Source organism: Camellia sinensis, chromosome 3, assembly GCF_055761805.1.
Source record: "Camellia sinensis isolate YWXY chromosome 3, ASM5576180v1, whole genome shotgun sequence".
In the NCBI taxonomy this organism is placed as follows: Eukaryota; Viridiplantae; Streptophyta; class Magnoliopsida; order Ericales; family Theaceae; genus Camellia; species Camellia sinensis.
The window spans coordinates 86161848-86185776 of record NC_138963.1 but is presented as its reverse complement, the minus strand read 5'-3'; positions in this window follow the sequence as shown (position 1 = coordinate 86185776).

Below are 23929 nucleotides of genomic sequence, written 5' to 3'. Positions count from 1 at the left end.
ATCATGGTTAGTAGAGGCCGATCTTTGATCGGGCGAGCGGGGGTGCTCACGAAGTGACCTTCCCCAATCGTACCCAAGTTCCCGAGCCGAGGCAACTTTGGTGATGACGGACACGTGGCCTTTGGCTCCGAGTCAGGGTTTCCTAAATTTCGCCAAAATAAAATATTTAGGTGGCTACTTTGTATCTGGCAAAGCAGTCCATGTTTGGCACTTCTTTCAAAAATCTGTTTTCTCAAAATGATTTGCCGGATTTGGACTCTTTGGTTCAGATTAAGAACCGTGACACAAATTGAGTCCGAACTGTAGCATGAGGCCCACGGGCGCGTCTACAACACGGTACGACTCGGCTCGGTTGGATGGACGGCGGTGGCGGCACGCCCACGCGTGTGTGGTGTTTTGGGCTCAGGTTTACTTTGTCCATAACTCCTCTCTTCTACAAACTTGGGGTGCTCCTTGGGGCCTAACCCAAGTGTTGTCGCCTAGAACTTATATTCACACATAAGTTCTCTTCAAGTTTCAATGTGGGACAAGCCTTACAAGGAAACCCATATTTAATTCTTTAAATGTCCATTCCACGAACCTGAAAACGACGTCAAGTTCCTATTCACTCATAAATGATTTTGACGAACCGTCTTTACCGTGTGACTTGCCACGTGGCAAGGAACACATCACCTTTTTGGACCCACCCCAAAAGACGTTTGCGGCCTACTCAATTTTGGGCTCAAAGATGGCCCAAAATAAGCCTTATATAAAACCAATTTTTCAACAATCACCACATGAATGGAATTTGACGGAGAGAAAATGCAACAACATGATCTAATTATAGAGAGTACATAAATTGGAAACATTCTGCAAAGGATAGGTAGCTTCTGGCCTTGAACCTTCCCTTGTGAGACACTATCAGATTTACTAGCTAACAAGTGAACATGATGTCTTGAACTGTTCAGCCGTTTGTGTAAACTAAGACAATACAACTCACACAGTATATCTCCAGACACAGTTTAGTTCTCACTATTGTATTCATTTTGGCCCTGAACAACCTGGTCTTTCATGAGTGTTCTTAGAGAATTGTAGCCCTTCACAAATCTCATAGAACTAGCCCAGTTCACACTCATATAGGTGATTCTTATGAAGAGTATCCTGCCATACTCTACTAGGTATACTAAGATATAAGAATCATTAAAAATATTACTTAACCTAAAATGCTGTAGACATCACTATTTCATCCCAGAAATGGGTAGGAGTTTGACTCCCCAGCGATCCTTCTGAGTCATACACAACTCGGTTGTCCCTTTGAACCTAGATCTTTGGATCTCCAGTCAACTAGGTTGGGTTGCCGTTGTGGTAACTCTTATTTAATAGGTTTAAGTCCCATTCCCCTTGATGAATTCTCAACTAGCTCTCTTGCTAACCCTTTGGTTAGTGGATCCGCTATATTGTCTTTAGACTTCACATATTCAATGGAAATAATTCCATTAGAGAGTAGTTGTCTTATGGTGTTATGTCAACGACGAATGTGTCGCGACTTACCGTTATACATATGACTCTGTGCTCTACCTATTGCTGATTGACTATCACAATGTATGCATATAGCAGGCACTAGTTTTGGCCATATTGGAATATCTTCAAGGAAGTGGCAAATCCATTCTGCTTCTTTTCTAGCTTTGTTTAAAGCTATGAATTTTGATTCCATAGTAGACCTAGCAATGCAAGTCTGTTTAGAAGATTTCCAAGATACAGCCGCACCACCAAGAGTAAAGACATACCCACTGGTGGACTTTGAGTCTCTAGTATCCGATATCTAATTTGCATCACAGTATCCTTCAAGTACTACTGGATATCTAGTATAATTCAGTCCAATGTTACAAGTATATCTAAGGTATCTAAGAACCCTTGTAATTGCTTTCTAGTATTCTACCCCTAGATTACTCGTATATCTACTTAATTTACTTACTGCACAAGCTATATCTGGGCGAGTGTAGTTCATCAAGTACATTAAGCTTCTAATAATTTAGACATACTCTAATTGAAAAATACTTTCCTGTACATTCTTAGAAAGAAATAAATTAACATCCACAGGTATTCTTGCAAGATCATCATCTTTGCTGAATTTGTCAAGTATTTTCTCAATGTAATGAGATTGTGACAAAGCATATCCTTCTGATGTTTTGGTAATTTTCATAACAAGAATTACATCAACAATGCCCATGTCCTTCATGTCAAAATGTTTATTCAACACTTTCTTGGTAGTTTTAATCATGTCATTATTACTACCTATGATGAGCATATCATCCACATAAAGACATACAATGACATAACTTTTGTTTGTGTTTTTAACATAAACACATTTGTCACACTCATTAACTTTAAATCCATTTGACATCATTCCCTTGTCAAATTTCTCAAACCATTGTTTTCGCGCTTATTTTAAACCATATAATGATTTAACCAATTTACACACTTTCTTTTCTTTTCCTGGAATAGAAAATCGTTCTGGTTGTTCTATGTAAATTTCTTCATCTAACTCACCATTTAAAAAAGCGGTTTTCATATCCATTTGATGAATTTCTAGATTGTACAAAGATGCAATAGCAATTAGCATTCTAATGGATGTTATTCTTGTAACCGGTGAGTATGTGTCAAAGTAATCAAGACCTTCTTTTTGTCTAAAACCTTTGACCACAAGTCTTGCCTTGTATTTGTCAATTGATCCATTCGTTTTCATTTTTCTCTTGAAAATCCACTTGTATCCAAGAGGTTTACAACTTGGCGGCAGATCCACCAATTCCCAAGTGTGATTTTGCAGGATGGATTCAACTTCGCTGTTTATAGCTTCTTTCCATCAAGGAGCCTAAGGACTGGACATAGCTTCTTTAAAAGTTAAAGGTTCATTTTCTAACAAAAATGTTAGAAAATCTGGACCAAAAAATTTTGAGGTTCCAGCACGTTTACTACGCCTAGGTTCCTCTTCTTCATTTTGATCTATCTCTTGCTCTTGATCTTGTTCTTGATTACTACTAGTAATAGCATCAAAAGATCTTTTCTTCTTACTAGTCTCTTGTCCAATCTTATTCGGAAACACATGTTCAAAGAAAGATGCATTCCGAGATTCAATAATAGTATTTACATGCATTTCGGAATGTTCTGATTTGTGAATCAAAAACCGATATGCACTACTATTCTTGGCATAACCAATGAAAATGCAATCAATGGTTTTAGGACATATTTTAGTCTTTTTAGGACTAAGAATAGCCACTTTAGCCAAACACCCCCACACTTTTAAGTATTTGCAGGATAGTACTCTCCTATGCCACATTTCATAAGGTATTTGATTCATTTTCTTTCGGGGTACTTTATTAAGTATATAATTAGCAGAAAGTATTTCTTCCCCCCACAAGTTCTGAGGTAATCCAAAACTTATTAACACGGCATTCATCATTTCTTTTAAAGTCCTATTCTTCTTTTCAGCAATTCCATTTTGCTGAGGTGAGTAAGGAGCGGTGGTTTGATGAATTATTCCATGTTCTTTACAAAATTCACCAAAAGGTGATTCATATTTACTACCTCTATCACTTCTAAGTTTCTTAATTTTCTTACCAAGTTGATTTTCAACTTTATTATTGTATCGAATGAAAGTTTCTAAAGCTTCATCCATGGTTCGAATTAAATAAACATAACTATATCTAGTATAGTAATCTATAAAAGTGATAAAATACTTTTTCCCACCTCTACTTTGAATTGATTTAAAATCACAAATGTCACTATCAATCAATTCAAGTGGTTCCGTACTTCTTTCAATTGAATGAAAAAGGAGTTTTGGATAATTTTACCTTAACGCAAATTTCACATTTATGATTTGCATCAATGTCAAATTTAGGTAAACATTCCATATTAATTAATCTACGCAAAGATCCATAATTAGCATATCCAAGTCTACCATGCTATAAATGTAACGCCCCAATTTTTATACCCAAATGATAATACGATAACCATGGTTCTTTAAAGTAAAACAGAAAATAAAGCCCCACATTTGCATTACATGATACAAATAGTCTTCAGGCGATAATACATTCACTTCAAATCAAAATAACATAAACAAATAGATACCCCCAAGGGTTTACAAGTTTCCAAGGCTTAGGTGTTACACAAAATGGTCATTCAAACCCACACAAATACAACCCTTAGCTTACAAACAAAGTTACAGCAAAATGAGAGCCTTGTACTCTCAACACATATTTCCTTGCCTTTAGTTAGGCGGGATCACCACATCTTTTCCTGCATAAAAATCCCGTAGGGTGAGCATAAAGCCCAGTAAGAAATCCTTAACAAAGTATATATATTTTATACAAGTCTCAAGAGATGAAATGCACATGTCATGCTATGCCCCTTTTTGAAAGTAAATCACATTTTCATCTTTTGAAAACGATGTCATGCAATTTCAATGGTTCAAAACCTAACAATTTATTTCAAGGGCAGTAAATATGACTCTAGTAATCCCTAGGTCGGTGTATACAAGTAGACTATACAAGTACTACCAAATTGTCATTTTTACCGGTTTTAATCGGAAGGCTCAACACCTATCTGCGCTGGTTTTCGTTCTTTTACCCTGGACTCTCAGGCCAACTTATTCAATATCATCTACACCACCTATTAAGACTTACCAACGTATTTACCCCAAAACCATTCCATGAAAACTTGTTTCTCAACATTCTTTTCTCATTGCAAGTTTTCAAATCAACTTTCAAAGTTTAATGTAATCAAATAAATTGATATGCCAATTTTACAATATGAATATAAATACTTTTATTCTGATTCATCATCCAAGGAATAATACAATTCCATCTTCTCAAGTATCCTCAACAATTAGTCATTTCAAGACTATTTCAATGTTTTGAACAATAATTTCCAAAATGAACAACAATTCTTATATTCCATGAAATTCATCATTTATATAAATATAACTAAGAAATTTTCCAAATATCCATTTATTTTGACACACAAAATAAGTATAACAATATCATTTATGGATTTTCAATTTCTTTTAAAAATCCCCAATTTCTAGGTTTTCTCACCAAAACTATACAACTCAAATATTTTGAAAGAAAACTTTCCAAAATCATATTTTCTTCAATCAATGAAGATCAAAACCCCATAAGATCATTTCAAAAGAACAAGAGACAAACCCACTTTCAAAATCGCTCAACTTCTTGAATCAACAATCAATTTTCAACGCTATCGAAGGATGATTTCGAAAATCATCTAGATCTTGCAAATATATATATATATATATAACTCTAAGAAAATCCCTACCTCAAGTATTGAAGAAGAATTGAGATGAAACTCCAAAATCAACGATACTTGAACTCGATCTCCACCGCATACAACGAATCCCTTGAGATGATAACTAACTTTGATGAAGAACTAAATCCCAATGGATTTGGAGAAATCAAAGAGAGAATATGACTTCTAGAGAGAGAAGCTCTAGATTTGAAATTCTGGACAGTTTTAGAGAGAGAGAGAGAGAACTGAAAAAGTGATATGAAATATCAGATTCACGAACTGATATAACATGGTCCGCTCAAGCGTGAAAAGCTTCACTCGAGCGTCAGACACAGCCTCCCGCTCGAGTGCGGAAAGCTCCGCTTGAGCGTCGAATACACTTTCTTAGTACCTTTGCAAACAGGTCAAATTTCTGGAACCAAACATTCTCCGCTTGAGCGCATAAATGGCCGCTCTAGTGGACAAGCAACTTCGAATACATTTTGTATTTTTGCTTCGGGGGTGCTGCCCCGGACCCGCTAAGGGGCACTGCTCCCTAGACCCCCGTGAGCTAACCGGGCAGCTCGATCCCCAACGTACTCAGCGAAGTGGCAAAACTTGAAAGAATTAACTTCTGATACAACTCTGCAAGGCACAATTTGGGTTGGATTCACATCTAACGGTTTGGAGACATTACTTGTTCCAAACACACCGCTGTAACCCGATAACCAAAATATAGGGAAATATAGGGAAACTAAGATATGTAACACTGTTCAAAACCATACCAACCCAAACCCGAAACACTACATAGAGACAGGTCAAAACCGAGATTGCTACAAATTTGAAGACTCAAGCAAGTAAGAAGAAGATGTATTTTTATTAATAACAGAGGGTACAACAGTCATTATATTCATTTTGAAAAGGCCATCTGCCATGTAACCTTTTCCTACAAACATCCCGTTTTTGGTAAGTACAAATTTGTCACTTTCAAAAACTAGCCAAAACCCATTTTTACTTAACAAAGATCTGGAAACAAGGTTCTTGCGAATGTTCGGTACATGCAGCACATTGTTGAGAGTGAATTCCTATCAGATGTTATCTTCAGAATAATCTTTCCTTGTCCTTCACCTTTAGAAGTTGAGGAGTTACCAATAAAAAGTTATTCATCGTTGTCCACTGTAGAATAAGATGTGAACATCTTTTTGTGGGCATAGATGTGGCGAGTAGCACCAGTGTCCACCCACCATTCTTTAGGATTTTTGATAAGGTTTGCCTCGGAAACAACTGCAAAAAGATTTATGTCATCTACACCATTGGAAATATTGTCCACTTTGGTCATATGGGCTTGAGCAGACTTCTTGCTTGTTCTTCCTTTGCCTTTGCGCTTGCTACGGAAATCTTTGGCCCGATGTCCCTCTTTGTCACAGATGTAAAACTTGCCATTAAACTTGTACTTTTTAGTTTTCCCCCTTTTAGAGCCTTGTGATGAACTTTCTCCAGAAAACTTTCGTTTCTTTGCTTTTGGAGCATGTTCCACCACATTTGCCTTGGACTCCATTGGATGCTTACCAGCCCGTTTTTCAGAATTGCAGTTGTCCTCTTCAATCCTCAAACGCACAATTAATTCTTCTAAAGACATTTTTTTGCGCTTGTGTTTGAGGTAGTTCTTGAATTCCTTCCAGCGTTGTGGTAATTTTTCAATTACGGCTGCAACTTGGAAGGATTCACTAAGAGACATGCCTTCTGCGTAAATGTCATGGAGAATGAGTTGGAGATCTTGAACTTGGCTGATCACCGTCTTAGAATCAACCATCACAAAGTTCAGGAATTTGCCAACCACAAATTTCTTTGAGCCGACATCTTCCGTTTTGTACTTTTTCTCCAAAGACTCCCAAAGTTCTTTTGCTGTTTTGATAGGACTGTAGATGTTGTATAATGTGTTGTCAAGTCCGTTCAAGATGTAGTTCCGGCAAAGGAAATTAGCATGTTTCCAGGCATCGACCCCAACAACCACTTGCCAGTCAGTTTCATCCTCGTCCAAAGTAGGAGCATTCTTACGGAGAAAACGAGCCAGGTTTAGAGTTGTAAGATAGAACAACATTTTTTGTTGCCATATTTTAAAATAATCTCCTGAGAACTTCTCTAGCTTCTCACCGTGATTGACTGGCACAATCACAATAGGAGGGGCTAGAGCAATTGCAACCACCACATTAGTACTTGTTTGGGCATTAGTTTGACCAGTTTCAGTAGCCATGGATTCTAATTTATAAAACAAAATTATAATTAGAATTTTATACTACACAGAAAATTTAAATCAAAATCACAAAATTAAATTCTGTAAAATAAAAGAAACAAAAATTGTAACTTTTATTTTCAATTAATTTGAAAATAAAATAAAATTTTATTTAACCAAATTAATTCCACACAGAAAATTAAATTTCTGTAACACTTCAATAATTAGAATACTGAAAAAGAATTTTAATAAATGAACACTCAGAAATAATTTCTGAAAATGAAAATTAATTTATGACAAAATTCCAAAAATAAATATTCTGAATTGTTAATGACACTAGTATATTACTACTAGTTGTCAAAGAAAATAGACAGTATATTACTACTATTTGTCAAATAGTATATTACTATTATTTGTTTTCCAACCAGAATATTATTTTTGTAAAATCATAGAAAATAGTTTATGTAAGAAGAAGAAAGAGAAAGGGAAACAAACGAAAAATTTTGTAAACAGAACAATTCGAATCGATCTTAAGATTGTTGGAACAATCTTTTGTGTACAATAAATAAATTGAAACTAAGTCAAACAAATAAAATAAATAACGTACCGAAATTATTTTGCCGAACCGAATGAACAATAAAAATATCAAGTCGAGTGTGTGACACTCTGTCCTTAAGACAGATTCGCCCCGCTACGGTGCTTACGGTTAACTGGCGTCTATCTCCCAAGATACAATGATCTTCACAAATTGTAGTAGCACTCCAAACAATTTGTTCTGCGAAGAAAAACCTGTGTTCTTACTCTCTGAATTTTTTTAACATTAATATGAAGATTATATCATGCAAGAGAGCAAAAGTAGAAGGAAAGAATGAATTTTCAGAATGCCTCTCTACTGGAAGATGGCCTGCTATATATGGACCTAAACAGATCTAAAAATCAAACTGAACAGGTGGATATTTTGAATGAACAGGTGCAACGGATAATTACTGGGTAGTTTCTATCTGTTGGAAAACTATAATAGATTTGAATTTGTTTGGGCAGAAACTGAATCTGTCCGGGTTTCAATAGATTGGTAACCTGTTTGGACTATTTAAACTGTTTGAAAAAATGGACTGAAGAAGTAACAAATGGACATAAAAATTAAATTCAGAAATTGAATTAATTTCGGTTCAGAAAATTAAATTTTCTCTCAAGAATTTTGGAAAAAATTTAAATAAATTTTGCCTAAAAAATTAATATAAGAATCGACTCAACCAACAACCCACACCCGCGCCTAGCACGGCACGACTCGGCTCGGCTCGGCTTGGCTGGATAGACAGCGGCGGCGGCGCGCGCACGTGTGTGTGGTGGTTTGGGCTAAGGTTCACTTTGTCCATAACTCCTCCCTTCTACAAACTTGAGGTGCCCCTTTATAGCGATCTCGGGTTTACCCTTGTTGTACAGTGATCCGGACATGTGTCCGTGGATGTTGTTAGTTGTTTATCATCTTGTTTGCATCCTCTTTACTTTGTATTTGAGTTATAGGATGTATTAGGCAGATTTGTTACAGGTTGGTTGAGTTTAGAAACCAAAACTAGTTGCCCAGATTTTGGCCTGTCCGCTCGAGCGGGGGTTTGGGCGCTCGAGCGGGGAATACACCCATCCAGTGTTTCCTGTACAGTGTTGGACGCTCGAGCGTGGGATTAGCCGCTCGAGCGGGGTTGTGTGAGTTCCGCTCGAGCGGGAAGTTGGAAGCTCGAGCGGAGACCTGGCTCTGTAAAAGTGCTGGGAGAGTGCATCCTGCGCTCGAGCGGGAGTTTGGCCGCTCGAGCGGGAGCCTGTGAGTTACGCTCGAGCGGAGTGTTTTACGCTCGAGCAGGCCGACTGGGTTTTAGTTCCGTGTTTTGACTTTTCAAGTCACTTTTTCACTTTCTCTTCTCTCTCCTACTTTTCCAAAAACACCATTGTTGAGCCTCTCACTCTAGAACTCTACCTTCTCTCTAGGTTTTGATCTAGTAGGAGTGATTTGCTCATCTTTGGTCTTTACAAAAAAGTTGTTGATCATCGAGGCCTACATTTTAATCTAAAAATTTTGGGTTTTGGAGCACGTTGGGTTTTGTCATCTTCTCCTTTGGGGCTCCGGATTTGAGGTAGGGATATCCTACTCCTCTCTATGGATTTTGTCTTTAAATTTTAGTATTTTGAGATGTTGGGGTTGGTTTGGTAATTTGGTGAAAGTTTGGGGCTTTTGTGCAATTTTACAAAAGTTGGGGTTTTAATCATAATAAACCTAGATGCATGTTTGGCATAGAGAAATGGAATAAATGTTAAATCATTGATGAAAATGGGACCTAAGGGTTGAAATGGTAATTATGGATAATGACCTAATTACATTGTTTGATTAATTGGGATAATTAATTGTGAGAAATGAGGAAATGAAATGTTGATTGAATATCCATTGTGCATTTATTTTCTGTTTTAGAAATAACTGTTTTGGGCTATCGGTGGAGGATAGTCGTGATTGTTGTAGACAATGCATGATGATTAGGCAAACGGAAACTAATCAATGAAATGTGTCATAGAACTTGACGGTTGATAGAATACATAAACTGTATGTATTGAGTGATTGTATATAGAACCATTGTGTTTGTATACGTTATGTGTAGAGGAGGAGATGGGGGATGTACTCCGCGGTTTAGGGGAAGATAGGGGATGTACCTCTAAACCGGATAGTATTGGGAGAAGATAGGGGATGAACTCCGTAGATACAGCTCATATGCTTGTCTAGAGAAGTGAAGATAGAGCTCATATGCTTATCTTTGTGAAGTGTGGATATAGCTTATATGCTTATCTGTGGATATTGTTGTTATACATATCTGTTGTAGAATGTGGATACAGCTTATATGCTTATCTGTGAATGTGGGATATAGTTTTTATACATATCTGTTGAGAATGTGGATAGAGCTTATATGTCTATCTGTTGAAAAAGGGGAAAATGAATAGTAACTTGGACTCATAAGTCGTATGACATAAATATGTGATTTATGTGAATGTATCAGTGTTGGCCATCTATCAATTGCTAATCTTTTAGTCATTGTTCATGGTTGGTTTAGTGTATTTCTACTGGGCTGTGGCTCACCCTATATGGGAATATCATTTTCAGGTACAGGTAGCATGCCACCTCCAAGGACATAGCTGGGAGGCTAGAGGCGGACATACTTTTGTCGCTTAACTTTTGATGTATTACATGTAACTTCAAGCCAAGGGCTTAATGTGTAAACGAGTTAGTACTCTTTTGTTGTAACCAAGTGTTAACTTGGAAAGCTGTAAGCCCGTAGGGCATTTTGTTTTGATGTTAACATGTAATACTTATGTAATGGAACTCTGTTGAATAAAAGAATGTGGTTAGTTTATATGTAAATGCATGTCTTATCTGATGGGTTTAATGTTGTTATTTTGAGGGCGTTACACCCTTGGGGCTCAACCCAAATGTTGTCACCTAGAACTTATATTCACACATAAGTTCTCTTAAAGTTTCAATGTGGGACAAGCCTTACAGGGAAACCCACATTCAATTCTTTAAATGTCCATTCCACGAACCCGAAAACGACGTCAAGTTCCCATTCTCTCATAAATGATTTTGATTAACCGTCTTCACCGCATGACTGGCCACGCGTCAAGGAACACGTCACCTTTTCGGACCTACTCCAAAAGACGTTTGGGGCCCACTCAATTTTGGGCTCAAAGATGGCCCAAAATAGGCCTTATATGAAATCAATTTTCCAACCATAAAGTAAGAGATTTTAGGTCAAAGATGTTGAGAACTTTTTCCTCAATCGTTTGTGAATATGGAAAATGATGGAAACATTCTTGTTCCACGAATGAGAGAGGAGTCTTCAATAGCCTTTGATGAATCTCTTACTTTCCACCAAGAAATAGTGGTCATTAATCCACTCTCTCCATTTAATAGCATGAATCTGGATATTAATCTGCCCTTATTCAAAAAGAGATGAATGTAGGTTCTCATTAATTTCTTGGGCTTGAATTTTTTCCAACCTCTAATTATTTTTATTTGATTAATTGTTGTAAATACATGCTGTATATAGTAGGAATGGCAATGGGGGGCAATGGGGTGGATATTAATTCCCATCCCCATTCCCCTATAATAAATTTTCCCCATTCTCCATTCCCCATTCCCCATGGGTACCACCCTCCCCATTTTTTAATGGGTATGGATTTTCCCCAACCCACTTTAATCCCCATTTTTAATTTTTATATTTAATGTTAACAACCATTTTTTTTTTTTTTTTTTATATTTAATGGATTTTCCCCAAAAACTAAATATACCTTCAATCTTTTTTCTTTCTTTTTAAATATATTTAATGTTAACAATTTTAATTTTTTTTAATTTTTTATTTTTTTTAAGGTTCACAACAAAAGTTAAATATACCTTCAATCTTTTTTTTTTTAATATATTTAATGTTAACAATTTTTATTTATTTATTTATTTATTTTTTTTAAGGTTCACAACAAAAGTTAAATATACTTTCAATCTTTTTTCTTTCTTTTTTAATATATTTAATGTTAACAATTTTTTTTTTTTTTTTTTTATTTAAGGTTCACAACAAAAGTTAAATATACCTTCAATCTTTTTTCTTTCTTTTTTAATATATTTAATGTTAACAACCTTCTTGTTTTTCTTTTGTCTTTTTTTTTTATAAAGGTTTTAGCTAAATATACCTTCAATCTTTTTTCTTTCTTTTTTAATATATTTAATGTTAACAACTTATTTTTTTATTTTATTTTTTATTTTTTTAAGGTTCACAACAAAAGCTAAATATACATTTAATCTTATTTTATTTTATTTTATTTGGTTCAACAACAAAATCAAATACACATTAATTAATTAATTAAAAAGTTTGTTTTATAATAATCAAATATATAATTTTGAGAAAATCAAAAAGTTTGTTTGAAGAAAGTGTTATAAGACTCATATTAAATTGCATCAGGGCATAAATAAGGAATTGTTAGCCACGGACAATTTAGACATTAAACCATCTTTCTCTTAGCAAATTTGAACAATTCATTTTAATTTATCCAAAATCTAATTATACCTTTAACAAATCTGAACCACTCATTTTAAGATATCTATGCATTACCACACCCAATCCATCCTCTATCTTCTTCCTTTAGTCCCCCACGAATTTTGTTGTTTGTTACTTTTAAAAAACAAAAAATATTTTTTCAATTAAATTTTTACTAATTTCACAACACCATCACCACTATTCTCACTTTCACTGTCACACTACCATCACCATAGCCACTACCATCATCACTGCCGCCATCACCCCACCACTATGTAACAATTTCTACTTTCACCTTCGTTCCATCACCACCACCACCAAATATAAAAAAATATATTTTGAATTTTTTTTATAAAAAATATTTTTCATTAAAAAATATTTTCTATCTAAATAAATGAAGCATAACATTGGGAAACAAGCTGATTTCAGTTAAATCTGTTCATAACTAAGAAAAATTCTTTTAATTTAAAAAAAATTATTTAGTATGACTTTGTATCCCCTTTTTGTTTTTCTAGCAAATAAATCTATGTACCCATCATTTCTAACCAATCACAACTCATGCTTGTTTTGATTCTCTACAATTTCCTTATTTTCAAATACATTCATATACATATATATATATATATATATATATATATATATATATGTTGTATAAATTGTGCGATAACATAAAACAAATAGATTCATACTCGTTAATTGAAATTTCAGAACAAGCAAACCATTCTGAAAATTACAATACACAACAAAATAAAATAACATAGAAAAGCAAACCGAAACCTACACTAGACAATGTCCTTAATTTTTTTTAAATAAATTTAAAAAATTCTAGATATGCATAAAATTTGACAAGAATAATGTGACAATGTTAATTAATGTGTATTTGATTTTATTGTTGAGCCAAATAAAATAAAATAAGATTGAATGTATAGCTTTGGTTGTGAATCTTAAAAAAAAAAAAAAAAAATGGTTGTGAACCTTAAAAAAAAAAATTAAAAAAAAAAGAAAAAAAAATTAAATATATATTTAGCTTTGGTTGTGAATCTTAAAAAAAAAAAAAAAATGGTTGTGAACCTTAAAAAAAATTAAAAAAAGGAAAAAAATTAAATGTATATTTAGCTTTTGTTGCGAATCTTAAAAATTAAAAAAAAAATGGTTGTGAACCTTAAAAATAAAATAAAAAAAATATTGGAGGCATATTTAGCTTTGGTTGTGGATCTTAAAAAAAAAAAAAAAAAAATTGGTTGTGAACCTGAAAAAAAAAATAAATAAAAAAAAGAAAAAAAATTGAATGTATATTTAGTTTTAGTTGTGAATCTAAAAAAAAAAAAAAAAAAAAAAAAAAAAAAAAAAAAAAAAACATATGGGGAAATTAGTGGGTATCCATCCCCAACCCATCCCCTGTGGATATTTAAAGAATATCACCTACCCTACCCAATGGATAAGAAAAAGAGGGGAAAACCCATGTATTTGGGTTGGGTCTCCATGGATACCCACAGGGTAGGTTATCCATTGCCATCCCTAGTATATAGTCTTTTGTGTTCTTGAATAAGGGTTGAGGCCTATCTACCTTTTCCTTGAGTGATTTGTACAAGAGGGAAGGGTAAATGGGTTGAGCACCTCTTAGAAGATGTGTTTTGGTTCTGTTGTGGTCTTTTTCGCACAAACCAGAGTTTGTCTCGGCGGTTATACCTGGCCGGATCTTTTTTTATTCAGCTGGATAGTTTTATGTACAGACGGTCTAGTGAACTTTGTTCCCCAGACGGAGCAGAGCAGAACATGAAAGTTTTTGGGGAGTGCTTTCCTAGGCATTTGTGGTTGCTATTTATAGATTCAGCTTTTATTTTATTATGATCTGTTAGATTTAGCTTTTATTTGGCTGAATCAATTCATTGTTGTAATAATTCCCAATCCCATGTCTTCTATTCATTCAATTGTTGTAAAAACTTCCCAGCCCCACAGCTTCAGTGAATTCAATTGTTGTAATAACTCTCAACCCCATGCCTTTTTATCTTTTTTATTTTATACGCTTTATGTATGTCCAACATAATGTTTTATTTATCATATTCATGATTTGCATCAATTTTTCATGTGTCCGGATTCGGTTCATTTCCAGTTTTGGATTTTATCAATTTAAAGGCTATTTTGTGCGCTACCTCATACCTTGAAATGATACGCATGTCATATGTTGGTAGCCGAATCATTAGTTACATCTTGTGGGTGTATTGCATTAGCTATTTGTATATAGGATCATGCATGTGTATCTAACACATTCTTTTGGCTTACCGCAGAGGAGTACTAGGTGAGCATTTTTTAGTTTTCGCATCTTGCATGTACATGCTACTTACTATATCTGACGTTATACCATGTGGCTATATGCTTAAATGGAATATCTATATGAATGCTAGTGGATGAAGATTGTGTTGCTTGCAATCGAATGTGGTTCATTCTTATACTTTTGAGTTGCTTGTTATTTTTTGAGATGTATCACTATGGGAAATTTTTTGTTTCTTCTTCCTCTTCGCTCAAGTGACGTATTGTTTGCTTGAGCGGTCTGGCGGGTCATCTAAATACTTTTGCAGGTCTAAGATTTTGGGAGATGTTGAAGTTCGCTAGAGCGCAAGTTTGGTAGCTCAAGCGATCTGCCTTGTTTGGTCTAATGTTCTAGGAGCATGTGTTCTTTGCTTGAGCGAAGGTTTTATTGTTCGAGCGGTGTGATGTCTCTGACACTTGAGCACAAAAGTGGTGGCTAGAGCAATTTGTTTGGGATCAGCAAGTATAAAACCCACATTTTGTTCATTTTCTCTCACTTTTCTCTCCCTCACCTCTTCATGTCCAAAAACCCTAGCCACAAACCTTTGATTTCACCTCATTACACCATGGACCCACCATAGATCATGCAAGATTAGCGGAGGAGGAGTGCTGATCTTTCTTTTGACTAATTGAATCGCAGTTTCGTAGAGGTTTTGATTGGGTCTTCCTAGGTAGCTCTCATCCTTGAGGTAGGGAATTCTCTTAACTCTAATTATTTATGATTTCGTTTGATTGTGTTGTATTATGTGAAGTATGTGTTGATTTGAGTTTGAAATCTTTGATTAAAAGATGTTCATATTAAAAAATGAGGTTCTCACTGAAAATTTTGAGATATTTAGAATGTTTTAAGATATTGATGAGAAATATTTGATGATTATTGGATTTGATGATGAAATGAGAAAACCTCCAATTTTCTTGAAACCCTAGATTTGGGATTTTGTTTTTAGAATTAAATTAGTACTTTATGTTAAAATTTCAATTAATCTTCTTGTGTATCCGTATGTGTAATGAGATTTGTGTTATGATGATATAATGGAGGATTCAAGGAAGTTGTTTTGGGTGGAAATCCAGAAATGTTGAAAGATTTAATGTGTAAATTGGTATATAATTAAATTTGATGAAGGGAATGACTTGGAGACATGGAAATATAAATTGAATTAAATTGGTACTTTATGTTGATATTTAAGAGAAAAATGAAAGCAGATAGTTTAATAGATAAATACAAGACTAGGCTTGTTGTTAAGGGAAACAGGCAGAATGAAAGCCTTGATTATTTTGACACCTATTCACCAATGACAAGAATAACATCTATTCATATGCGAATTGCAATTACAACTTTATATAATCTGGAGATATATCAAATGGATGTTAAAACAGCCTTTTTGAATGGCGAGCTAGATGAGGAAATCTATATGGAACAACCGGAAGGGTTTCAAGTTCCCGGCCAAGAGAAAAAGGTTTGTAAACTTGTTAAATCCCTTTATGGATTAAAACAAGCTCTGAAACAATGGCATGAAAATTTTGATCGTGCTATGCTTTCAGATGGTTTTAAGATAAACGAATGTGACAAATGCATCTATGTTAAAAGCACAGACAAAGGCTATGCCATAGTTTGTCTTTATGTGGATGACATGCTCATTATTGAAAGCAATAAAGATATGATTGAATCCATAAAGAAAATTTTGAACAAAAAGTTTGACATGAAAGATCTGGGAGTAGTAGATGTAAGTCTAGGAATAAAAATTACTAGAACATCTAAAAGGTATGCCTTATCTCAGTCTCATTATGTTGAGAAGATTTTGGAGAAATTTGGAAAGCATGACGACCGTCCTGCTAAAACACTTGTTGACATTAGTCTTCATTTGTCAAATAATACAAGGGCAGGCATATCACAATTAGAGTATTCTCAGATAATCGGAAGCTTGATGTACTTAATGAATTGCACTAGGCCAGATATAGCCTATACTGTAAGCAAATTGAGTAGGTACACAAGTAATCTAGGGTTCGATCATTGGAAAGCGATAATTAGGGTACTTTGGTATCTAAGACATACCCAGAATTATGGCTTACATTATAGCAAACATCCAGCAGTACTCGAGGGGTACACCAATGCAAATTGGATATCGGATACAAAAGACTCAAAATCCACCAGTGGATACATCTTTACATTGGAAGGTGTTGCATTCTTTTAGAAATCCTCCAAGCAGACATGGATAGCAAGGTCAACAATGGAATATGAGTTTATCGCATTAGATAAAACAGGAGAAGAAGCATAAGGGTTTTGTAATTTCTTTGAAGACATTCCAATGTGGCCTAAACCTGTGCCAGCTATATGCATTTATTGTGATAGTGAAGCAACAATAAGATGGGCACAAAATCATATATATAACGGTAAGTCTCGATACATTCGTCGAAGACATAATACTGTTAGGCATTTGCTCTCACATGGAATAATTTCCATAGAATATGTAAAGTCAAGAGAGAATATTGTAGATCCATTGACTAAAGGGCTAGCCAGAGACCAAGTGTACCATTTATCGAGGAGAATGAGATTAAAGCATATTACTTAAAAGTCGCCACAATGGAAACCCAACCTAGTTGATTAGAGATCCCAAGATCTAGGTTCAAAGGGACAACCAAATTATGGATGACTTCACATATCACTAATGAGCTTTTCTCCTATCCATTTCTGTAATAAGAGGAGTGATTCCTGCAGGGTTAGTAGGGTAAGCTTTGTTTTTAACGATTCTTATAGCTTGGACGTCCAAGGGGGGAATAGCAGGATACTCTTAATAAGAAGTCACTTATATGAGTGTGAACTAGGCCAGTTTTGTGAGAATTGAGAACGCTAAATTCTCTAGAGCACTCATGAATTACCAGGTGTTGTTCAGGGCCAAAATGAACACAACTGTGAGAACCAAATTGTGTCTATGGATACATTATGTGTAGTCTATTGTCTTCGCTTACACAAACAGTTGAACAATTCAAGGTATCGTATCCACTAGTTTTGTGATGTTTCTTATACATTATAATTAATTTTCGTGTGCAGTGTTTAAGTGTCCTTGAGTGTTGAGTGAAGGCTAGCAGTATCATGAGCTTTTGCAGTTAACTATTGTTGAATTTTCATACAGAGTTTGTAACGCCCCGACCCTTCACACGTCATCAATTTTATTCGCTTTGGGCCACGCCCGCACGGATTTATTCTTCCCAGTGGGTCACCCATCCCAGAACTACTCCAGCTTAAGCACGCTTAACTGTAGAGTTCTGTTAGGGATTTCACCACCCAGGAAAAGGCCTCGATGCTATATAAGGGTCCAAGTTTTTACTTTTATAGTCTAGGAACTCCCCCTCCATTCCCGATGTGGGACACCGAGGCCTTACAATCACCCCCCCTTAGGGCTGCACGTCCCCGTGCAGTAGCCTGCCAGCTCGCAAGCCCGCCCACATACACCGAGAGATGCCAGGGGCCCACACTCGGTACTCCGGAGAGTCGGCTGTGATACCATTTTGTAACGCCCCAACCCTTCAGACGTCATCGATATTATCCTCTATGGGCCACGCCCACACGGATTTATTCTTCCTAGTGGGTCACCCATCCCAGAACTACTCCGGCCTAAGCACGCTTAACTATGGAGTTCTGTTAGGGATTTCACCACTTGGGAAAAGGCCTCGATGCTATATAAGGGTCCAAGTTTTTACTTTTATAGTCCAGGAACTCCCCCTCCACTCCCGATGTGGGACACCGGGGCCTTACAGAGTTGGTGATTGCTTGGCTCTCTTAGGGTCATTTGATTGAATGATGGCTTGGAGCAAGTAGCCCAGTTTGGTTGATCTTGTCCTAATTTGTTGAATGTTGAAGCTTCTGGGTGCTACTGGCTATTGTCTTTTCTATTGTTTTGGAGTTTTGGCTGGCCAAATATTATGGTTCTAACTGCTGCGGTTTTGCTATTAGCTTGCTGGTACTGTTTGTCTATTGTGGCCTGCCTACTATGTGCTGTTGTTTCCATTTTGTTGATGCCTTTTTCTGGTGTTACCTGATATTTAGAAGGCTATGATGTTTGTTTTACAGTCTGAATTTTTATATATTAGTTAATTTATGATAAGCTCTATTGGTTATCTTGTAATCCCAGGTCCTGTTTTGCCTTTGTACATGGCTTTATTATGTTAGTTGGATTTCTTTTGAGTTGTTCGGGATTTGAGTTGTGGTCCAATAATCTCTAGGCCTTTCCTATGGTGTAGTTTTGTGTTAGCCCTGTTCTTGCTCCTCATTTGCTCTTGTTGCTTGTGTGGTGTTTGAACAAGTTTTTGTCGTCTTGTTACTTTGGATTGTTGTTTTCTGTATCTTGTATAGTAGGTTAGCTCCTGAGGTATGCCTCTTGTAGTTTGTGTAGCGATTTCGATTTTGACCTGATCAGCTTACGAGGGTCGAGCTGCCCGGTTAGCATGCCGAAAAAAAAATGCAAAATGCATTCGAAGTTGCTTGTCCGCTCGAGCGGTCGTTTATGCGCTCGAGCGGAGAATGTTTGGTTCCAGAAGTTCGACCTATCTACAAAAAAGTATTTATATTTATCTTGTGAAATTGCTTTGAAATGAGAAATGGAAATTTTGATCACAATGGTAATATTATGTGGAAGAATTGGAAATGGAAGAATTGTTACATTGTATTGATTGTTGTTGCATTGATATATCAATTCATTTGATTACATTAAACTTTGAAAGTCGATTTGAAAACTTGCATTAAGAAAAGAATGTTGAGAAAACAAGTTTTCATGGAATGGTTTTGGGGTAAATACGTTGGTAAGTCTTGATAGGTGGTATAGATGAAATTGAATAAGTTGACCTGAGGGTCCGAGGTGAAAGGCCGAAAACCCGCGCGGATAGGTGTCGAGCCTTCCGGTTAATATCGGTAAAAATGACAATTTGGTAGTACTAGTATAGTCTACTTGCAGACATCGACCTAGGGATTACCAAAGTCGTATTTACCGCTCTTGAAATAAATTGTTAAGTTTTGAAGTATTGAAATTGCATGACATCATTGAGCATGATGGTTTTCAAAGATGAAAATGTGATTTTCTTTCAAAAGGGCATAGCATGGCATGTGCATTTCATCTCTTGAGACTTGTATAAAATGTATATACTTTGTTAAGGATTTCCTACTGGGCTTTATACTCACCCTACGGGATTTTCGTGCAAGAAAAGATGTGGTGATGCCGCCAAACTAAAGGTGAGGAAATGTGTGTTGAGAGTACGAGACTCTCATTTTGCTGTGACTCTATGTGTAAGCCAAGGGCTGTATGTGTGTGGGTTTGAATAACCATTTTGTGTAACTAAGCTCAAGTCTTGGAAAGTTGTAAACCCTTGGGGGTATTTATTTGTTTATTTACTTGTTGTTGGATTAATGTATTGTTGCATGAAGAACTATTGTATCATGTAATGTAAGTTTGGAGATTTATGTTCGGTTTTTCTAGAAAGAGCCGTGATTGTTGTATTATCATTTGGGCTAGAAATTTGGGGCGTTACAACTTGGTATCAGAACTATCGGGTTTGAATATTTAGGGCTCGTGGGAAGTGGTTGTTTAACCACAACGGGTTTAGTTAGCATGCTTAGGAAGTGTTATGTATTTTGTGACTATGTGATAACATGCTTATGTGACTAAATGGGTATTTGATTGGACTTTTGGGATGTTATTTGCACCTGTTAAATTCTTTGAGGTCTTATTAGAAGGGTACTTGATCAATACTCATTCTACTAAGAATTCTTGGTTTTTCGTGGGACGAATCTCATCATAAGAGTATAATCCGTATGTGTTTACATGACTAAGTGCTTATGTGGGGTAAAATTTAATTGTTATATGGTAGAGGAATATATAGAATTATTGTGATCAAACGTGTAAGGCAAGTTGCGGGCACGTGTGGGTTAGTGTGCTAAATTAATTCTATTGTCATTTATAGGATGTCAGGAAGAGATCAAACCCGTGGTGGTAGAGGTGGGAGGTGTGGTAGGGCTCGCCGAGGTGTGCATGAGGTACCGGTCCATGAGGTACCGGTCCATGAGTTTCCGGTGCAAGAGGAAGTGTCCAGCCAAGCTAATGTAGCTGAACAAGTGAGTCAAACCGCAATGGCAGCCCTAGCTGGAGAAATGACAGGGGCTTTAAGAGAGTCTATGAACTTGTTGAGGGTGGAGAATCAAGCCCGAGAGAACACCGCGGAGTCAAGGGCGAGTTTCCTTACTAGAGAGTTGTTGCGAGCCAAACCGGATGAGCTCCATGGTGGTCCTGAGCCCAAGAAAGCGAATGAGTGGCTCAAACAAACTGTGAAGATATTTGAGATGTTTCATATAAAAGATAGTGAACTAAGAGTGACTCTAGCGAGTTACTATCTTAAGGGAGACGCGGGTCAATGGTGGAAAGATGCCAAGGGTAGAGTGGAGCCGACATGGGAAGCCTTTGCGGTTGCTTTCCAAGATAAGTACATACCTCCCATTAGTAGGGAGAGATTGAGGCAAGAGTTTAAAGACCTCAAACAACTCGACATGCCCGTGGCTGAGTTTGTGGCAGTCTTCTCTAGTTTCTCCAGATTTGTACCAGGGTTGGTGGCAACGGAAGAGCGCCGTTGCATTGAATTTGAAAAGAAATTGAAAACAAAAATTATGTTCAAGCTTGTCGGGGATATGATTCGGGAATATGACTGTCTTGTGGAGACGGCGACACACGTAGAAATTTTCATACAATCCAAGGAGAAGAGGCTTCAGAGTTCGAGGTCTAGGGACCAAGAGTCTCAAGGAGACTATAGACAGAACAAGAAGAGTAGGAACACCCATCCATCCCAGTCCCAGCCACAACAGTCTAGATTCACTTTTCCTTTGCCCAGTACGGGTTTGGGAAAAAGTGCATTAAGTAGTTTCTCGTATTTGAAGTATGGCCAACCGGGTCACAAAGCCTTCTCATGCCCATAGAAGGGAGGAGGGCAGTTAATAGTACCACCACCTAACCGATCTCAAAGTCAGTCTCAGTCTCAAAATAAAGGTCAAGGGTTTAATTGTTATCAGTGTGGTCAGCCCAGGCATATGAAGAGAACTTGCCCATAGTTGGGAGGTGTATCTAGCGTATCAGGGTCGAGGCAGACTCCGAGCCACCAGTAGGCTCAATCAGTCCAAGCTTCGCGAGTTAATCAGGGAGCCGCTTCGGCTCAGTCAGTATAATAGGCCTATGCTGTGAGAGGGGAGGAAGTTAATCAGGGGCCACAGGGACGCGTGTATGTTGTTATCGTGCCAGAGCAGTTTCCAGAATCCTTAGTTGTGAGAGGTATTTTTGTTGTGTGTAATTCTTTGGCTAATGTATTGATAGACACGGTGCGTCTCATTCATTTATATCTACTGCATTTGCTTCTGTATTGGGGTTAGAGGTAGCACAGTTAGTGCCTCCACTCAGAGTAGAGTCACCTGTTGAGGGTACAATTGATTTTGACCAGGGTTGTCGTGATTGAGAAATAGAAGTTGCCAGGTATTGACTTCCGTTTGCTTTTGTGTTGCTAGATATGTTGAGTTTTGATGTCATTTTAGGCATGGATTGGTTGTGTTCTTACCAAGCTGTGATTGATTGTTACCGTCAGAAAGTTACGGTGTACACTTCGAGTGGTGATCGTTTTTATTTTCTGGGGAACTGAGTTGATAGAGCCTTGTCGCCAGTTGTTGACCCTCATAGTAGGAGCAAACTTAGTGGCCTTCTTGCAACTCTCTTGGATAGTGGGAGTAACGGGGCTCGTGTTGAGTTACCAAGGGTAGTTTGTGAATACCTGGATGTCTTTCCAGAAGATCTTACTAGTTTACCACCTCACCGGGAGATCGAGTTCTCCATTGAATTAGTGCCTGGCACGACACCAATTTCCATGTCACCATATAGATTTGTACCCGCCGAATTACATGTGTTGAAGATTCAACTCCAAGAGCTTTTAAATAAGGGTTTCATTCGTCTTAGTACATCACCTTGAGGAGCACCGGCTCTCTTTGCGAAGAAGAAGGTTGGATTGTTGCGGTTGTGTATTGATTACCGCAAGTTGAATAGAGTTACAGTTAAGAACAAGTATCCTCTACCCAGAATAGATGATTTGTTTGACCAACTTAGAGGGTCTTGTTGCTTCTCAAAAATAGATTTGAGGTCGGGATACCATCAGTTGAGTGTCCGGGAGGAGGACATTCAAAAAACGGCCTTTCGTACGCGTTATAGCCATTATGAATTCCGTGTAATGCCTTTTGGATTAACCAATGTGCCTGCATTGAGAAAAGAATGTTGAGAAAACAAGTTTTCATAGAATGGTTTTGGGATAAATACGTTGGTAAGTCTTGATAGGTGGTATAGATGAAATTGAATAAGTTGGCCTGAGGGTCCAGGCTGAAAGATCGAAAATCCACGCAGATAGGTGTTGAGTCTTCTGGTTAATACCGGTAAAAATGACAATTTGGTAGTACTAGTATAGTCTACTTGCAGACACTGACCTAGGGATTACTAAAGTCGCATTTACTGCTCTTGAAATGAATTGTTAAGTTTTAAAGAATTGAAATTGCATGACATCATTGAGCATGATGGTTTTCAAAGATGAAGATGTGATTTTCTTTCAAAAGGGTATAGCATGGCATGTGCATTTCTTCTCTTGAGGCTTGTATAAAATGTATATACTTTGTTAAGGATTTCCTACTGGGCTTTATGCTTACCCTACGAGATTTTTGTGCAGGAAAAGATGTGGTGATGCTGCCTAACTAAAGGTAAGAAAATGTGTGTTGAGAGTATGAGACTCTCATTTTGCTGTGACTTTGTGTGTAAGCCAATGGTTGTATGTATGTGGGTTTGAATAACCGTTTTGTGTAACCAGGTTCAAGCATTGAAAACTTGTAAACCTTTGGGCGTATTTATTTGTTTATTTACTTGTTGTTAGTTCAATGTATTGTTGCATGAAGAACTATTGTATCATGTAATGTAGGTTTGGGGATTTATATTCGGTTTTCCTAGAAAGAGCCATGATTGTTGTATTATCATTTGGGCTAGAAATTTGGGGCACTACAGTTTGT